The following is a 21,152-nucleotide window of genomic DNA, read 5'->3' on the forward strand; positions in this document are numbered from 1 at the left end:
TTCTCCAGAAAGGGAGGGAGAGCGGTGCAATCTAGAATCTCACCACTAGATGATGCCAAAATACACCTTTACTACACACTGCACCTTTAACATTTTATGTAACCTTAGCTTGAATAAGTACTGCTTAAAAAGTAGAAGTAAATTTGGGATTAGGAAATGGTACTTAAAAGCTAGATAAGATTTAATATGACCATGAACGGGGCCACTGCACACAGGACATGTCCCGGGAAGTACAAGAGAGACAAATTAACATTTAGTTTTCCACGTGTCTCCTCTGCCAGTCCTCTACAGCGAGCACAAACAACAGGTGCCAGACTGCAGGGAGATATAATCCGGTTTTTCATTGCATTTGCATAAGCGCACATCAAACGTTTAAATGGCGTGTGTGAGGCTGTGTGTGTGTGTGTGTGTGTGTGTGTGTGTGTGTGTGTGTGTGTGTGCGTGTGTGTGCGTCTGTGCCTGCCTGTGCATGTGTGTGTGTGCTTCGTTCATTCACGTGTGCTGGGGAGCGTGTGCTCAAGTGGACCGGATGGATGGACACAAGCTGTACTCAGTCAAAATTAGAATAGTACAAAAACAAAACTCACACTTGACCGGTTACAACCTCAGTTCACAAACATTCCAAAAGGGAATTCTTCTTTACATTAGACAGAGCTATGTAACTATGACTACAGGGAAAATAGACTGCTGATAGATCCTAGTTGTCTTTTTGAAGAGGGAACAACTGTAGTTCAGGGGACAGGAAGTAGGCCTGTGTGTGTGTGTGTGTGTGTGTGTGTGTGTGTGTGTGTGTGTGTGTGTGTTTGCCTTAAGGGAGTGTGTCCGTGCCTGTGTGCAGCCTGGTGGATGTATTCCTTCATCTCAATGCTCTTAATGTAATTACTACGGGTCGGTATGTATGTATGTATGTATGTATGTATGTATGTGTGCGTGTGTGTGTGTGTGGGAGGATGTGGGGGGGGGGGGCTTTGGCTCCTGCGTCACCAGCCACCAATCGTCGCATAATCCAGCCGTGCTTGTTCCCTTCAGATTATCAACATATATTCTCCCCTAATCGTGTTCGCACAAAAACGCTGTGATGACATTCCATCTGGGGCCTTGTGAACAACACACACACAAACACACACACACGGGTGTATAGCAATCGACGAGACGGGATGGACCGGTAAAACCTCTAGTAGTACAACCGCAACTGCTGCTGCTTAGTCCTCCAAGCACTCACTTGTTTAATCCTGTTTCGACAAATCCAGATTTTGCGGTGAAAAAAAAAGACGTCATAAAAATGTACTTTGAGAGCACCTTAGAACGGTTTGAATGAGTAACTTAAAGGTGCAATATGTAACTTTGAGTGTGTCAGAGAAGTGAACATTTTTTCTAAAGGTTTATTCTCATAACTGAATAAACAAACTTTCCTCACGGGAAAATTGTGATCCATTGGAACACTGTTTGAAGTTAGAAAGCTTTTTGAAAAGTTACTGTTTCACTGTTGTTGTTTACAGCAGCAGGGCCTGCAAACAGTTTCGATTACAAACTTATTCTCGTCTTTACGTTTGGTTCCAGGTTCCTCAAAATAATTGATTTATGATGATAGAATTATTCAATACTAAGAATTACATGTTGAATTTTTTTTTTGTTGTAAACTAACTGCAGGCTCTTCAAATGTAAACAAATCCCCTTCCTCTGAAACTACGTAGTGCACCTTTAACGCTCACGACAGTTGGGCTGCTTCCTGGTTTCTGAGCAAACAAAAGGTGATAGTCCAGCGTCATTTAGTTTTCTCATGTACGTCAACAAAGCGTTAAAAAAGAGGAAATGGCTGTTTGGATGTGCATGCTAAACCAGAGCTGCCCACGCACAGGTTTCAGTGGCCGACTATAGAATCCATCCACACTTCCCATTTACTAACCAATTAGGTCAATGATTACAAAGGGCTAGGATGAAGTAAGAGAGTGTAGGAGTAAGTGTGTGTCATGATATTAACTGAAGCTCCTCTTTTGTATTGTGAGCAGAGGTGGACAAAGTATTCAGATCATTTTATAAAGTAAAAAAGGTACAAATACCAAACTGTTAAAATAAGTAAGTCGAAAATGTTACCAAAGTAAAAGTATCAAGGATAATCAGGAAAATGTACTTGAAGTATTTAAAGTAGAAGTATTCAAAGCACTGAGGCTTCAAAAACCCAGGTCAGAATTCTCTCCCCTTATGATGTCATGAGGGTAGAGAAATATGAATATGGTTACTGAACACAGGTTTTCAGAAAGTGAAAAAGAAAGAGAGATAGAGGGTTGTTTAGTCTCATACTTAGGTCTAGACACACCAGGGACTCATATTTATGTTGAAAAAGCATGAACAAATTTACAACTACACACTGAGTCAAAGGGTGAATCCACTAAAGCTCCTTCGTGTTCCGAGGTCTGAAGGTAAACACACGCCCTCGATGGACTTTGCTGAGTCCTGGATAAAGTGTGTGTACCTACGACCCCCACCACACACACACACACACACACACACACACACACACACACACACACACACACACACACACACACACACACACACACACACACACACACACACACACACACACACACACACACACACACACACACACACACACACACACACACACACACACACACACACACACACACACACACACACACACACACACACACACACACACACACACACACACACACACACACACACACACACACACACACACACACACACACACACACACACACTCCCCCTGTGCTCCTGTCACGGACCGACACAGCGATGGGGAGGTGGTGAAGTCAATATTTACCACTCCACACACACACACACACACACACACACACACACACACAGCCCCGGCCGTTGCCATGGAGGCGATTCCAAGCATTCCACAAAGCAACAAACTGCACAGATGTAGGATAGTTGCACACAGACGTTCCGGGACAAAACCCTCACTCACCCAGAGAGACAGAGAGAGAGACAGAGAGAGAGACAGACAGACAGACAGACATACCTACTGGAGGAAAGGCAAAGATTAGTGGAGGCTCCCGCTCACTAAATTACTGTATTTGTAATATGTCTGCTGTCGCTTCCTGGGAACATTTGGGGGAGAAACAACGAAAGAGGGGGAGTCACACAGAGATAGAGGGGATAGACAGACAGACAGACAGACAGACAGACAGACAGACAGACAGACAGACAGACAGATAGACAGACAGATAGACAGATAGACAGATAGACAGATAGACAGATAGACAGATAGACAGATAGACAGATAGACAGATAGACAGATAGACAGATAGACAGATAGATAGATAGATAGATAGATAGACACATTTGATAAACTTGTCAAAAAGAGACTAAAAAAACTAGGTATAAAAATAAACATAAACCTTGCAAAAAACATAAATAATATTTGAGATCTCCTGAAGGTAATTCTTTCCGTTGTGATGTTTTTTCGTTGACACCACACAGAAAGAGTCCCATCATAAAAACATCATGTTTACTCCCAGCCTCTCAGGAGCCCACAGAGCGCAGGCTGCTATAATAGGATCAGATCCTGTGAGCCCTTATCCCCACCACTGTGTGTATTTGTCACCACTGGGATTTTTTTTTGCCAAAAAAAATAGCAATCAACAGAGGCGGCTCTACCATGAGGAAAAGGTAAGCAATTGCACGGGGCCCCCAAGTTACCAAAGGCCCCATAAAATTCCTCATTAACTTATGGTTATGTTTTTTTAATTTTTATTTGACATTTTTCACTCTTAGAATGTTACTCTCTGAAAATCCAAACCCTAAAATTGTAAATAAATCAGAAATATAATATATTTTTTTATGCGTTTCCCAAGTTTTTCTATGGTCGTATGTCTTCCATCTTGTGTTACTAAAGTGAACAGATAACACACAAGACATGAAGAGGACAATTATGGAGGCACAGAATCAAAACATATAGTAGTTAAACGTATAAATGGATTTGACCTGTCTTACTGTATTTGATTTGTACGATTATTATTATGTACTGTTTATTGGACAAATTGTATTTTGATTATTTTGGCGGCAACATTGTTTTTGAAACTTTAATACCAATAAAGCCATTAGAATTGCAAGTTGAGGGAAATAAATTACACATTCCTAGATATATAGTATTTCCTAGATGTACAATATTTGCCTTGGGCCCAGAAATGGTTAAATCCACCCCTGGAGATGTTTTGCCAAAAAATGCCACACGACCTTAAAAATCATATGACATCTCTGGGCTGGTGGAGCTAAGCAGCAGCTGGCCACTCTATCTTAAACCCTATGCTTACAGGGGAATTTTCTGTGTGTGTGTGTGTGTGTGTGTGTGTGTGCATGCGTGCGTACGTGCGTGCGTCCACTTTGAACAACACAGAGGCGCTGGCACCAACTGCAGGTTCATGGATTTTCTGTTATCCCCTGTTCCTAATCTGAGTATGACATGCATCAAATTATTTTGGGATTGAGGCTCAGTAAGAAAAATATCTGGGCCATTTTAGACGAGGTGACGTCTTGTTTTTTTTGCAATACAAGAAAGCAATGAAACATTTTCTGTTAAAAGGAAGAGTCCAACATTCCTTAAATATGGTAATTAGCTTTCTTGACACAGAGGTACGATGGTATAATGCTAAATATCAGGTTAATTTAGCATAACGGCTAAAAATAAATGGTTGCTTTTACACGTAAGATTAAACAAATAGGGATTTAACATTGATAGCACACAAAACCTCAAGGAAAATAAAATGATGTATCTCTACACTCGATAAATGTGAGAAGATAACCATGAAATAATGTCTATATTTCCATTTTTAAAGTAGCTAAAAGTAAAATCAGGTCAATATGGAGCTACACAAATATTGATTTGAAGCTCTTTGTAGCGTGGTAGAGCCAGATAATATGTTAAAAGGATAAATTATCCAGTAGTTTTAATGCTAAGCTAAGCTAACACTCTGCTGGCTGTAGCCTTATATTAAATGGACAGATATGAGAGTGGTATTGCTCTTCTCATTTAACTCCCAGAAAGAGTGTGAATAATCGTTGTCAAAAAAAATGCAGATCTTTTTTCTTTGAGTCAGGGATCAATTCCTACTTTGCATCTCTCTCTCTCTCTCTCTCTCTCCAACCACTCCACCCCTATGACGTCATAGCCCACGATGTAATGCTTGAACCCTACACTCCCTAGTTCCATACCCAGCAGCACTGTCATTAAAAATGCAGAAGTAACCACGTCACAGTGGGACATAGGGCCTTATCTTTTTTTTCTTCCCCTTCCTTCTACTATTCTACACTACAGCTGATCTAGTTAGCATGAATTGGGCGCACAATTGGGACATATCTATTTATTTATTTCATCATAACATCCCGCCTTTTTAACATATCTGTAACATTGCTGGTTGTTTTCACTCTGAGGCTTCATCGATGTGAAGTCATTTAATTAGATTGTGGGTCAGAATCGCCCAAATTGCATGCTGATATCCACACTAATAATCACAACCGGATGTAGTAGTACAAGGGCATCCAGGTATTTGTAAGCATGCTGCATCTGCCCACATGTATTGGGACATCCTTAATCTTTTTTCTACCATACTAATTAGGAAGTATGGGGATTGGTCTGGAGAAAAAACAGTTGAGTCACATGACCACTTCTCTGTCATACAGCACAGAGTGAGTGTCTGGGTGTAGTCTACCTGAGTGTGTGTGTGTGTGTGTGTGTGTGTGTGTGTGTGTGTGTGTGTGTGTGTGTGTGTGTGTGTGTGTGTGTGTGTGTGTGTGTGTGTGTGTGTGAGAGAGAGAGGTTACACACCCAGCCAGTTTCCCTTTGTACTATGGATGCAACAACAAAATCAAAGATTGAAACCCTTTGAAACGTGTCCCTCGTCGCACTGACCCAGAAAACAAAGTCTGCACTTTCTTACCAGCACAAAAACAAAAAAAATTAGTCACCGAAATTTAACGGACACTTTTGACTATATAGCCTTGCTGGTTTGGGTGTGACGGCCGGGCGTTGGTTCGACACAAACACACACACACACTGAAATCATTACTGTACATTCTTCCGCTTAGCTCATCTTCATTTGTTGCAAAACAGTGACTCAATTCCACCACATTAACCAATAGTTAACCATTACACAATGTTTCTGTTTACAGTAGCCGAACATGCCAATAGGGAAAAAGAAAGCCCAACTGTCGAATGGTACGTTAAACAATTGTGAAGCCAGTGTTAAAACACATGCTCTTGTTTTATGGCCCAGGGTCAGTCAGCTGTTGTCTCGTCCCTGGAGACAGACAGACAAGCATTGAACAGCAGCAGTAGCAGCAGTTAGCTATCTCTCTCTCCTCCCACAAAATGCTCGGATCCGAAGCATCTGTGGCATGCACGGCGCAGTGAGCACCCGCAGGACTTCACTGTTGATGGTGTAAGAAGCCATGCATGGTTTCTCTGTTGGGTATTAAAGGGGGAGTCAGTGATTCTGGAGAATGCTTGTTGTCAAAATCACTTTGTCAAAATCAGTGAATATCTCTTCATGATTTGCTACCTGTCAGTACTGTTTGTACACACTGAAAAGAATCAAGTGTTAATACACAGCCTAAGCTCTGTAAACACTAAACAGGCATGTTGCTAGCAACTGTGGGCCCCCCTATTGTTGACATACCTTTTGTTTACATGCCAGTTTACAGAGCCTAGGCCGTGTACTAACACCAGATGTTTTTCAGCTAACAGTACGCACAGGTAGCTGGTCGTGGGGAGATATTCACTGATTTTGACCAAAAATAATTTTGACAGCAAGCGTTCTCCAGAATAACTGACTCCACCTTTAAATACCAAAAATAGACAACAGTTAATTTACTACTGTTGGAATTACTGCAACCGCTGCTTCTGACCAAAAACATCCAGGTTGTGTTGCTTGGGGGATTCCTCACTCCAAAATCACATATATCCTTTTCCCCCCTATGAAACCCAGCTCTGCTACTGCGGCTGCTCTCACCTACATATCTAAATATGGTCATTATGTGAAGTGAGACTGATAAGCTACGGTCATGTGTTCAATAAAGAAGCTATGGAGGAGAGACAGAGAGAGAGAGAGAGAGAGACAGAGAGAGAGAGAGAGAGAGAGGGAGAGACAGGGAAAGAGAGAAAGAGACGGAGAGAGAGAGACAGAGAGAGGGAGAGACAGGGAGAGAGAGAGAGAGAGAGAGAGAGGGACAGACAGAGAGAGAGAGAGAGAGAGAGAGAGAGAGAGAGAGAGAGAGAGAGAGAGAGAGAGGGGGATAGAGAGACAGAGAGAGGGAGCAAGATGGAGGGAGGAAGAAGAAGAAGAAAGAAAAAGATAATCCCTTCAGGGCTTTGCTTTTCCTTTTTCCACCCCCTACCAACCCCCCCCCCCCCCAATCTCACACTGTCAACCACCTCCTCTATAGCACTCTCTCCTCCATCACTTCTTCCAATCCTTTCAGGAGATTTCCAGAGGGAAAACGGTGGAAATAAAGGATTTCAATTCCTCTGATGTGTCAGCCATATGTCACAGGAGTGGGAAAAACATCCCTTTTTTTTTTCTTTTCTGTATTCCCCAAACATCAATGGAGAAGGTATAAGTCAACTCAAAAGAGGTTTGTGAGACGTTCACAGACAACGGGAAGAAATGGATGGTTGTGGGAAAAAAAGAAGATTTGCATACTGTTCTGCTGGTAATGCCACATGATAAATATATCAAAGACGTGGCATCAATCAAAATGCATTTCAGATCATCTGCATTATCATATGGGCTTTAATATAATGCTTCACACAGTAGCTATGTTACCAACTACAGTGAAGCCAGGATCTGTGATAGCAAAAGCCTTGAATTCAAACCCTCTCATCACATTTCAAAGCAGCAGCATTTGATCTACACAGGTCCACGGGGACTACCAAGTACGTCACGCTTCAGTTACTATGGGCTTTCACCATTTAACTTCTCTTCTCATTATATTATACATAATAGCCCGTATTTCTGCTAATTAAATGAAAGAGAAAATGTTGGATCACAGCATATTTAAAAGGTTCTGGAGAACACTTGTTGTCAAAAATCACTTTTTTGTCCAAATCAGTGAAAATGTCCTCACGATCCGCTACCTGTCCGTACTGAGTGCGCACTGAAAAGAAATCAAGCGTTAATACACAGCCTAGGCTCTGTAAACAGGTATGTTGCTAGCTACGGAGGGCCCCCTTTGTTTACCGTTTTATTTGACTTACCAGCTTACAGAGCCTGGACTGTGTATTAGCAGCACATTTTTGTTGAGCGAACACACAGCCATGGACAGGTAGTGGTGGATCGTGAGGAGATATTCACTGATTTGGACAAAAAGTGATTTTGACAACAAGCGTTCTCCAGAATCACTGACTCCATCTTTCAATGAAACAGAAAATGTGTGTATAAAGTGACATTAGATAACCATGTAAACATTTTTTCAAGTGAGCCAGGTGTGTGTGTGTGTGTGTGTTTGTGTGTGTGTGTTGTGGCATTCCCGGGTTGCAGCGGTGCGACTGAACCCAGTCACTGCGGAGGAATGCAGAGTGGAGGAGAGAGGCGAGTCTCAACTGCTCTCCTGTTCCAACGGCCCAAAACAGGAATGTGTGTACGGGGTTACAGGTAGAGACACAACACACACACACACACACACACACACACACACACACACACACACACACACACACACACACACACACACACACACACACACACACACACACACACACACACACACACACACACACACACACACACACACACACACACACACACACACACACACACACACACACACACACACACACACACACACACACACACACACACACACACACACACACACACACACACACACACACACACACACACACACACTGTACCGGCTGTCAGGGAAAGAGAAAGCTACGATCGAGCTGACACGTTGTGAGAACAGGAATGCGAGCCAAGGTCGCGACGCAACACTGTAGCTGTTCACTGTGCCACACAAAAGCTCTGGTCTTATTTATGTCAACACAACAGCATGCTGAGACTAGTGTCATGCGTTGGCCTATCATCAGCTGAGTCTAGCATTGCTGTGAGTCTACTAGAGCATCTCTATTATCAATATTTAAATATGGAAATGAATGACAGAGGTTTGGTTTGACAGGAAAAAAATATACACAGAAAATTCAAGTGAAGAGAAAAAAAGGATTTTAAACAACATCAACAACAACATTTTAAGAGCAGCGACATTCAAGACGGTATATTTTTCAGATGCACAACAATTACATCAATGACATCTTTCTTGAGTCTCAGGCTCCTTCCAAAAATGCAATAAAAAAAATAAGCAAATGTATAGGAGAAAAGAGGCAAGTGAAGTAAGCCATCGAGACATAAATAAAGACAAAAATAGTGCAAAGAAATGGCAGTGGATTTTTTTGTGTTTATTCGGGTCCCAGGTGGCTCTCTTCACTTGTGTGTTTCTCTTATATATTAGAACAACATCTGTGCTTATGTGCAGAGGCATACATAACATGAACAACAAGCTGCTTTGGCCGAATTCAACTTTACTTCAACTTTATTGCCATTTATATAATAATAATAATGAGACTTTAGGGTGAACAAAATAATGTCTGGGAAGGGCCAAAAAAATACAACAAATATATTTTTTCTTCTTTAAGTCAACAGGGTAATAGACAAGAAACAGAGCAACAGTGAAAACCAGTGCAGGACATAACCCTAACCCTAACCCTATTATAACCCTCAAACCAAAAGAAAAAGTGCCCGTGCCACGCCCCATTATGAAACACAATCGCTCCCAGCCATGACATTTCCATAACAGAGTTTCGGACAAGACCCCCAACAAAAAGTTGATTTCCTCCATCTCTTTCAAACCAGCCCTTTGTTCAGCAGGAGACACTGATTTCAATATTCAAATGGAACTCGTTGGGGCAGTGAACTGCGGGGCAATCAAATCAGTGGAGAGCGGAGAGTTGGCGGAGTGTGCGTGGTTGGAGATTTCGATAAGATACAGAGGAGGGTGTGTTAGCTAAAAATGCCCTAGGACGACTGGCCCCTTGTTACAGCCATGTTATATGACTGTCATCCAGACCTACATCAGGACAGACAGGGGTCAGAGCACAGGGGAAACTAATCCTACACTTCCTACTACATCTGTGTCTGTTGTTTGTAAATGTATGTATGGTCTAGGTAGACTTTCGGTGGCCACTGGAGACTTAAAGGTCACTGGTGCAGGTTAATTGTCCGAATAATGTACACAAGTAGCAATAAAGTCATGTTGAAAGGGGTAGTCAGTGATTCCGGAGAACGCTTGTTGTCAAATTACTTGTTCAAAAAAATCTGGTGGTAATAAACAGCCTAGGCTCTGTAAACTGGTATGTAAACAAAGGGTGCCCTCCGTATAGCAACAAGCATGTTTACAGAGGCTAGGCTGTTTATTCACAACCGATTTTTTTTAGTGTACAGATATTTACCTACAATCATATGAAAAAGTTTGGGAACCCCTCTCAGCCGGCATTATAATTGACTCTGCTTTCACACAAAAAAGATAAAAGTGGTATGTCTTTAATTTACCAGGAACAGCTAAGTACTGGGATGTTTTCCAAACAAAGATTTTTTGAAAAGCAGTATTTAGTTTTATGAAATTAAATAAAATGTGAAAAACTGGCTGTGCAAAAATATGGGAACCCTTGTGGTCTTGCTGATTTTAATGCATGTAACAGCATGTAAAACTGAGGACTTTAAACAAAAAATTGGTTGGATTATGTTGTTAAGCCTTGAACCTCATATAAAGGTCTGTTTAATCATGAGAAAATGTATTTTAGGTGCCTAAATGCAAGTTCTACTTCTCTTTGACTCTCTGCAGAAGTGAGACAGAATTGGATCATCAAAACAGCTCCCAAAAGATCTTAAAAACAAAGATTATTCATTGTCATGGTTTAGGGGAAGGCTACAAGAAGCTTTCCCAAAGGTTTCAATTGTCAATTTCTACTGTAAGGAACGTTGTCAGGGAATGGAAGGACACAGGCACAGTTGCAGTTAAACCCAGGTCTAGCAGACCAAGAAAAGTACAAGAGCGGCATATGCAGCGGATTGTGAGAATGGTTGCACACAACCCAAAGATCACCTCCAAAGACCTGCAAGAACATCTGGCTGCAGATTGTGTATCTGTACATGGTTCTACAATTCAGTGCAATTTGCACCAAAACATCTGTATGGCCAGGTGATGAGAAGGAAGCCCTTTCTGCGCCCACGCCACAGATACAGTTGCATGGAGTATGCAAAAGCTCATTTAGACAAGCCAGCTTCATATTGGAAGAAAATGCTTTGGACTGATGAGACAAAAATTAAGTTATTTGGTCTTTATAAAAAGCAGATGTTTTGGTGCAAATTGCGCTGAATTGTTGAACGATGTACAGATACACAATCTGCAGCCAGATGTTCTTGCAGGCCTTTGGAGGTGATCTGTGGGTTGTGTGCAACCATTCTCACAATCCTCCACCTATGCCGCTCCTGTTTTTTCTTGGTCTGCCATGCCTGGGTTTAACTGCCACTATGCCTGTGTCCTTCCATTTCCTGACAACGTTCCCTACAGTCGAAATTGACAATTGAAACCTTTGGGAAAGCTTCTTGTAGCCTTCCCCTAAACCATGACAATGAATAATCTTTGTTTTTCAGATCTTTTGGGAGCTGTTTTGATGATCCCATTCTGTCTCACTTCAGCAGAGAGTCAAAGAGAAGTGCAACTTGCATTTAGGCACCTAAAATACATTTTCTCATGATTAAACAGACATTTCTATGAGGTTCGAGGCTTAACAACATAATCCAACCAACTTTGTGTTTAAAGTCATCAGTTTTACATGCTGTTACAGGCATTAAAATCAACAAAACCACAAGGGTTCCCATATTTTTGCACAGCCAGTTTTTCACATTTTATTTAATTTCATACAACCAAATACTGCTTTTCAAAAAATCTTTGTTTGGAAAACATCCCAGTACTTAGCTGTTCCTGGTAAATTAAAGACATACCACTTTTATATTTTTTTTGTGAAAGCAGAGTCAATTATAATGCCGGCTGAGAGGGGTTCCCAAACTTTTTCATATGACTGTATTTAGATAACAAGCATTTTCCAGAATCACTGACTCCACATTTAATTGGAGTTCATTTCCAAAGAGGTGACAATTAATTCAGCTCTCCATTTGAATGTGTACGTTGGTGTTAGCTTGAAGCCCATGCAGAAGGACCATCAATAAACTGTAACTAAAGCTAAAAAGTGAAGTAGGTGGGAAGTGAATACATTTTAAAAACACCACTGAGTGCAGAATATTCCTCCAGAAAACAGGCAACGAGCTGTAAGGCCAAAGTTAAAAGTGAGAAATCGCAGCATTTGGCAAAGTAAGTAAACTCTGAGTCATTGTTATCGCCTCGCAACCTCCCACAGTTACTGTGTATAAAAGTCATTCTATAATGACTTACTGCACCTTTAACCCTTAAAACAACAACACAATTCTCACTAGAAAACAACAAGCCCAACACAACTAATGATTTTCATTATGTGTTATTCTAGCAGTGCGTTTTCTCAATTGACTAAAATGTAACCCCACAACCTAACCGGTCAACTTTCACTATTACATTCTCCTTTTCAATTCCAAATCAAACATTTTACTGAAGGAGAGGATCTGAAATCATATTGTGAATGTGAACCCACATCCCCGACGCAGACTTTGATTAGGAAATTCCACACAAATATGTTTTCCCGCTATCTGCTTTTCCTCCCCCGAGGGCAGAGATGGAGTCTGGCGGGGTCGATAGGCTCTCCCATGAAAACTCCCATGTCAACATGCACCGCAGTGATTCTCAAAGGATGGACTGACTCGTGTTTTAAAGCTAGTGTGTAATTTCAGAGTTTCTTAAGTGGCGTCTAGTGGTGAGATTCCAGATCACAACGCTCCCTTGCTAACCCCTCCTTTTGGGAGAATTTACAGAAGCTACGGTGGCCTTAAAGGACAAGAAGCTAGTTACTAAAGCTGGCATCATCCACCCACTGCCTCAAGTATTTCCACAATATCAAGTGATGAGGTGAAGATGTATTTAGTTATTTCTTATTCAATAGTACTTCTTCTTGGTCTTCCAACAGGTGCATTTCCCAAGGAGAACCACTATGTATGAAGACGCGTGTAGCCGTTAAGTTTGTCCATTCTGTGTAACTGTAGAAACATGCCGGTGCAACATGGCGGTTCCTATTTAGATATAAAAACAAGACTCATTCTAAGGAAATAAAAGAAACAACAACTATTATTTCCAAGCGAGTATACACCAATTAAAACCCTACTTGATGAATAATATATTCCTTTTCTACTGACAGCCCTTCTGAAAAATGCCAATGTATTCTACAGACCGTGACTTTGAGAGAGAGAGAGAGAGAGAGAGAGAGAGAGAGAGAGAGAAAGAGAGAGAGACACCGCAGCAGCATCTCATCATCCAGACCAGGCTCTCTCTCTCTCTTACACAGCTGCGACCGCACAAAGCCGCGCATAGAGGCATCTTCTCTGAATGCCACGGACGCTTTTCCTGTCACAAAAAAAAAAAAACTATCCATGGATTGATGGGAATGGAGGGGTGTGAGGGTGCGATCGCTTTTCAACAGATTTAAACAGTGGGTGGATTGAGTGGAGATGCATTGGCCTCTTGTCACCCGGGGTCCGTTCCCATAGCAAGGGGCACAGGAAGTGGCCGGGGGGATCTTGTGTTAGGAAACAAGCGCTCCTCTGTTTGTATCTCTGTATATTAAACCACTATCAGATACTTCATTCAAATGGCTTGTGAGAGCACAGGCCCCTCTGACAGAGAGAGAGAGAGAGAGAGAGAGAGCTGGGAGGGATAATATGTGAGAGTGGTATACACTTCTGCATCCTTATCATTCAACTGCTCAGACTGCAGCTTTGTGGGTTAATGGTTGAACAGTGTGCACATCTAGCTCTACACATAGCTGTAATACAATCTAGCAAGGGGCAGGCTGCAATGTAGCATAGTTTTGCATGGAATTAATTGACACAATCCATCGTATCTTTAGGTTGGCACCATAAGCCCGAAAGAGTGTTTAAAACTCAAAATAATTAATGAATCTATATTGCAATCATTATTTTCAAGTTGATAGATACAACTAAAATTGATTTAACAGTGACAGTAGCACCAAGCAGACAAACTTAAACGGCCTTACGCGTTTTTATACTGTATATAGTGGCCGTCTGACGAAAATGCACCTGTTGGAAGACCAAGAAGAAGTCCTTCACCTCTTTACTTGATATTGTGGAATGACTTGAGGCAGTGGTGGATGATGCCATCTTTATTAACTAGCTTCTTATCCTTGAAGGCCACCATAACTTCTGTAAGGGGTTAGCAAGGGAGCGTTTGCAACCTACATTTTTTCAACAGTGGATGCTGCCAAAATACACGCTGTACCTTTAATAATGAAAGAGTACACTACAGTAGACTACAATGACCCGCACAAAAACTAGGCCACTCACACTCAAGGCCTAAACACAGAGAGAGAGAGAGAGAGAGAGAGAGAGAGAGAGAGAGAGAGAGAGAGAGAACAGGTGGCACTGGCATTCCCATGCTCCAAAACGCCTGTGCCCTTGAATGTAGCCGGGCACTAATTAGCTGCAAATCTGGGCCAGGGCGACAGAAGTTTGGTATCTTCTGCCACATGAAATATTCAAAAGGCTTTTTGTCAGAAGGGAAGCCATCACAACTATCATGCCCCGCTTTTAGAGTACACAATCCCTCTTTCTCTTTCTCTCTCTGGAGTATATCACACACACACATCTCCTTGGCAAACGTAGAGTGGGTTGATGCGGGCATTTGACCGTGTGTTTTGTTTGTTAAGTACTCCCCAAGCCAAAGGGGAATAGGTTGTTGTTTCAACAAAGAAGAGGCACAATACCACTACAACAACGACCTGAGGCCAAATTCACCATCCAACGGCAATTTGCAATTTGTGACTGTGAGCCCTCGATTTATTGGGGCCTTTTTTTGCCTATGTGCAACTTATTGTTGTGGTTGGCATAGTTGGGGCTGTGTTGTTGTTCACACTGTATGTTTGTTTGCTTTTTGAAAAATGTAACTGGCAATTAAATGCGTGCATTCCAAGACAACATTTTCTTAGGGGACAATAAAGTATAACGCATCTTATTTTTCAGGGCTTGAAAATGGTGTTAATACACGGCCTAGATTCTGTAAACTGGTAGGTAAACACAGGATATGAAAAAAACAAAGGGGCCAGGCCAGCGTAGCTAGCAGCATGTCAGCGTTCTCAAGAATCACTGACTCTACCTTTTAATAATGTCAAACAATTACAATACGTCCTCAGTCAGTACCCATTCAATGCCAATTAATCCTCATCCGACCTCAAAGGAAAGTGGGCCACTCACTCACTCACTCACTCACTCACTCACTCACTCACTCACTCACTACAGTAGATCAAACCATGAACTCAGTGAACCTCTAGCTACAGTGGAGAAGTCTGTTTGTAATGCGACTGCTCAGCTTGCCTCAGTGCAGTCAAATGCATGTAGGCAGAATATACACCTCAGTCCACTAACCAAAATACTTGGCCAAGATGCTTGAGAAACAAACTTCTCAATGGACGACCACCTCTAAAGGGTTCAACGGAATGAGGTTCACAAAAGGCAAGTTTGAAAGTGGAAGCGACTTTGTCTTAAAGCCGTCAATTCTCCCGGGGAGTCCGGATAGCTTCGGAAACAAGCAGTTCATTGATGCCAGAGCCCTCAGTGTGTGTGTGTGTGTGTGTGTGTGTGTGTGTGTGTGTGTGTGTGTGTGTGTGTGTGTGTGTGTGTGTGTGTGTGTGTGTGTGTGTGTGTGTGTGTGTGTGTGTGTGTGTGTGTGTGTGTGTGTGTGTGTGTGTGTGTGTGTGTGTGTGTGTGTCACCCTGATAGACAGACTGCTCCAGTATAAGGGAGAAACAAAGGGAGGGGGGGGGGGGCTAGTCCAAAGTGCACGTTGCCAATTAGCAGGAATTTCAGCCCCTCAAGAGCCACTTTCCAGCAATCTCATTGGAGCTGACATAAACATCTACGCCGGCTTTCACTGCGGGGCATTCATGGGATTCCAAGGAGCATTAGGTCCCCCTCTGCGGAGCCTGAACTCTGGCTGTTAACTGAGTACAATGGACCATACCGTACCACTTTGGGAAAACGCTACGTGCAATCCGGTTGGCTGGTGCAAAATGGCTTCCTGTGGTACTTTAATTTTTACTGTTTTATTATTCATAATCTATTTTTTTTTATTGTGTGGGAAACTAGCTACTAGCTACTTTTCTTAACATTGGGTGTTTTTTATTTATTTATTTGTATTGATGCCGAACATCTAACTTTTATCTGTTTTTTTCACTGTTTTGGACTGGAGAAATGGCATTTTGTTGCTTACATGCAAGTACACAGTAAATTAACCTTGAACTTATAGCGTGGGGAAACTGGCAACATTGTTTCTCTGTAAAAGTACTTATCATGAACCCTCAATTCCCCTTTCTGACCATGTAATACTGGAGAAATGAGCAGAATTTATGATTAAAAAAAAAAGAAAAAAAATCAGCAGCAGGCCCTTTATCCCTCGTGTCAGGTCAAAGGTCACCGGCCAATACAATGTAATGATACTGAATCCTCTGTATTCTAATATGGTTTTGCCTGACTGTTGCCAAACATCATAATTCCTCCAGGAAATACAAATCACGAACACTGGCGAATCCTGCGTAGGATTAGGCTCAAGCACGACTGAAAATCAAAACGGAAAGTCATTTTTTTAAATTGATTTAACAAAAAAAAATTCTACGCCTTTTTTGTTTGTGGTGAAGTAGGATTACAGAGTAACAAGACCAATTTAAATTCACTGCGGTTACACACAACATTCAGCTTTAAGTCTGATCAAAAAGACACATAAACACACCGTAATAGTGGCAAAGCTGTGTGTGTGTGTGTGTGTGTGCGTGTGCGTGTGCGTGTGTGTGTCTGTGTACATGTGTGTGTTCCATGAGCCAATGTCATGCTAGTGATACCGGATGTGTCATATGGTCAGTGACGTCTCGCTCAAACAAAATGACTGTATCTGAAAGTTAATCTGGTCTAGACGCTAAAGCAGTTTTAATTTTCTGGATAGACGACAGACATTAGTTAGTAGATCTGTGTGTGGTGATCCTGGATCAGCTGTGAAGAGTTCGAGGAGACAGTAGTGATGTGTACAGTATATACACAGGCCAATGAATGGTCTCAATGTTAACACACAAACAATATGGATAAGGCCTGTATCTATATGTACAAGGACTTTCTCCGCTAAGTAAGTGACATACCTTTGAGATTTGTGCATTTTCCTAGTCGTTACTATAAGTTCAAAGCACATTAGAGTCCATATTTGGGCCTTTGAGTCATGTTGAGTGGGAGAGACTAATCCTAAACATATGACAGCCATGTCTTTAAAGTGTGGGGGAGCCCGGGGAAAAGGAAAAATCTGGCCAAATTCTTTGGATTCTGACTCCACCTTTAAAAAAGGGATTTAAAAAAGGTGGAGTCGGTGATTCTGGAGAACGCTTGTTGTCAAAATCACTTTTTTGTCAAAATCATTGAATATCTCCTCACAATCTGCTACCGGTCTGTAGAGAAAGAACCTGGTGTTAGCAGCCTAGACTCTGTATGGGTATGTAAACAAAGTGTATGTAAACATAAAGGGGCCGACCGTAGCCCGTTTACAGAGCCTAGGCTGTGCATCAACACCAGATTATTTTCAGCACACACACACACACGGTACAGGTAGAGGGATAATGAGGAGATATTCACTGATTTTGTCAACAAACGTTCTACAGAATAGCTGACTCCAACTTTAAAAGCTTAAGGGTAAACAAGTCTCCATCTTTCTCTGATTTCACACACACACACACACACACACACACACACACACACACACACACACACACACACACACACACACACACACACACACACACACACACACACACACACACACACACACACACACACACACACACACACACACACACACACACACACACACACACACACACACACACACACACACACACACACACACACACACACAAACACACACACACAAACACACAAGGTAGCCCATAAAACACTTTCACTGCTGCAGAGCCCAACCACAGCTGCCAGCTTTCAGTTCATCTAGTCAAGGCTTCCACCCATGGGACCCATATCTCTTAAAATTGAGGATATGCACAGTGGTAGCGTGCTGGGTGATTTAGCTGTGTATGGTCCCACAAGGCACCGCGGGCCTGTGTGTAGTATACTGTAGTGCAGTGTGTGTAGCCTAACGAAAATCAAAGGCTGCAGCTTGTAGCCTATTGCACAAACGCTCTGATGATGAGTCACTTAGAATTCCCATGAGAGCGTAGCCTCTTGCGACCACTGATTTCTAGGTGAATCACAAATGGAGAAAATTACAGTGACGGTGACCTCAATCTACTCATCATTAGTCATGATCATGAATTAGGCCTGTGTGTGTGTGTGTGTGTGTGTGTGTGTGTGTGTGTGTGTGTGTGTGTGTGTGTGTGTGTGTGTGTGTGTGTGTGTGTGTGTGTGTGTGTGTGTGTGTGTGTGTGTGTGTGTGTGTGTGTGTGTGTGTGCCCATAGAGAGGGAGAGATTGGCTACGTTTTAGGTCAAATGTAGGCTACAAAAAAATGAGTTCACTGTCACCTTCAAGTGTGTGTAAAAAACATAGTAATTTTCTGCACTGTCGAGTCGAGATCAACCCCCCCCCCACCCTTCATTCATATTTAATTAACCCCTGTCAGTCTGTCTGTGTGTGTGTGTGTCCGCCTGTCATTAGTGAAGTCACCCGCACTAACATAACAAGTTCAGGGCTACTTACCCTGACGCGCAGGCAGGCAGGCAGGCAGTCTGGCTACACGGAAGATTTGGCGTCGTCCTCTCTCTCTCCCTCTCACTCACTCACTCACTCAAGACGATCACACAAGCGGATGTCGAATCAAACCATTAATGAATTTTGCGAGAGAGACCAATAGCTCACAGATCCTAAAATAGGGGATTGTGTTTAGCTTCTGCAGTGGTGGAGACAGTCTGTGCCAAAAGGAGCGACAGAGAAGCGGCTGGTGAGGAATCCCATTCAACTGGAGGGGCGGCCCGGTGAGGTCATGACGAGGATTGAGTCCAAACGCGAAGAACTAGATAGATGTGTCATTCATAAACACGCAACAAAAAAATAGACGAAAATGCCTATAAATCGATTTTAATGGCTGATTCGTCTAATCTGGCGTACGTAAACCCCGCGGCTTTTACGCGTGGCAGCGACCGACAGCCAGACTCCCCGTGCAGCAACACCAAATCACGACCAAAACACTGGGATGTGATGTTAAAGAGGCAGGCTAGGGAAGGGGGGCGGGGCCTCAGGAGGATTCTCGAGCTCTGATTGGTGGGATGGTTTCATGCAACAATCGAGCCCCGGTTGTAGTCTTGAATGGTGTTAACATGGAAGTCCCCCACCTCACCTGTAACTAATACATTATGTTTTTGTGTTGTGATTGATAAAAAAAAAATTCAATAGAAATATTAAAAAAAAAAAAATACAAAAATGTGTCCAATTTTGATGATGTTTTTTAAGAGTTGTGTCTTTGTCAGGAGTGCATTGTTGTAATGTATTGATTTTGGATTATTTGTTATTGTAATAATTTGTTATCATATGTTTAGTCTAAGTTATAACATCGCAACTGATTTAATCAAATCAACATTAAATTCACCAAAACCCTTGATCATCAATCAATTGATGTTTCCTTTCACATCCACTTTTAACACTTAATTAAGGCTATCAATTCACATGGAATTTCATCACCTCCATTGTATCACTTACTTGTTCAAACGTGGCTCAGTGTAGAGTCACTTATAATGACGGCTGTGTATGTTATTATGTCTGATTAAGATCTACCTCAGGCAGGTTGAATTGGAAGTCAAAGCGTCTGTGATTTTATGTGAGTCTTATGTTTATGTTGTTTGAGCCACTGACTGGAAGCAATTTATTTAGTCAATTTGTGATAGCCAATAAAGTTTTTATTTTTCATTTAACTGAATTGAATAGATTTTAAGCTTTATATACTATCTATGATTTGAAGTGACATCCAATCTGAGCCTGCTGTACCTATATCAACAATGAAGGTTCATTAAGATAAATTGATTGGTTTTAATTAAATACAACGGTGTGTTACTATAAGATAAACCTTATCAAACCTTAGCTAGATTGTATATAATAATCCTAGATTAACATTAAAAAGAATCCTCCATGATAGGCGTAGTACTTCCTTTCAGTGACACACTGCTGCTACCTGCTGTTCAAATGTATGAACTGCAGCCCCAGGAGCCAACACTCAATTTCACCTATATGACGTACAATATGTTTTTCCATATGACACTCTTTGCACTTATAGCAATAGCATAGAGCTGCATTTTGGACAGAGATTTGTTCTTGACTGCTCTTTGCAAGGTTAATTCACTTTAATGATTTTTCTTTTTGCGATATTCTATCACATCTGTTTCCTATAGGCTTATCTAAATCTTGTACAAAGGCAACGCGTGTTGGTGCTGTGTGGTACATTGTGTTTAGTTTTTTTGTTGCAAAATACAGCAACTTTTTACCATGCTTTATAAAGAAAATTATTTTATATTATTATTATTATTATTATTATTATTATTATTATTATTATTATTATTATTATTATTATTATTATTATTATTATTATTATTATTATTATTATTATTATTATTATTATTATTATTATTGTTGTTATTATAAGGACACAATGTAAGGTTTGTAAAGTGCTCATAAGCCACTATCTCCTTTGACACATTGGGTGTGTGCCATTAGGTGTGGACTTTGTCTCCTATTGTGTTAAAGTCAAAAATTAAAATGAGGCGACAAATGCAACAGACAGATTTCGTTTTAAATCCACTTTTAAAGAGATAAATAATAAATATAAACATGTATAGACAGCAACTGCAGTGAAATACAAGCACGGTAATGTTATCTTCAATGTGCAAAAGTGTTAAAAAATTATATATGGAACCTCAAG

General features: G+C 41.4%; 1 protein-coding gene across 2 annotated transcripts in view; it reads right to left on the reverse strand.

The window, feature by feature from the left end:
• Positions 1 to 19,396, reverse strand: part of src (v-src avian sarcoma (Schmidt-Ruppin A-2) viral oncogene homolog) — a 40,237-nt gene extending 20,841 nt beyond the window's left edge. For both annotated transcript variants that reach the window (XM_080031171.1, XM_080031170.1), the window contains exon 1: positions 18,944 to 19,396. The gene's annotated coding sequence lies outside the window, so the exon portion shown is untranslated. The remainder of the gene's footprint in view (positions 1 to 18,943) is intronic.
• Between the last annotated feature and the right edge of the window lie 1,756 nt (positions 19,397 to 21,152).

Source organism: Ammodytes marinus (genome assembly GCF_949987685.1).
Source record: "Ammodytes marinus genome assembly, chromosome: 7".
Classification (NCBI taxonomy): Eukaryota; Metazoa; Chordata; class Actinopteri; order Uranoscopiformes; family Ammodytidae; genus Ammodytes; species Ammodytes marinus.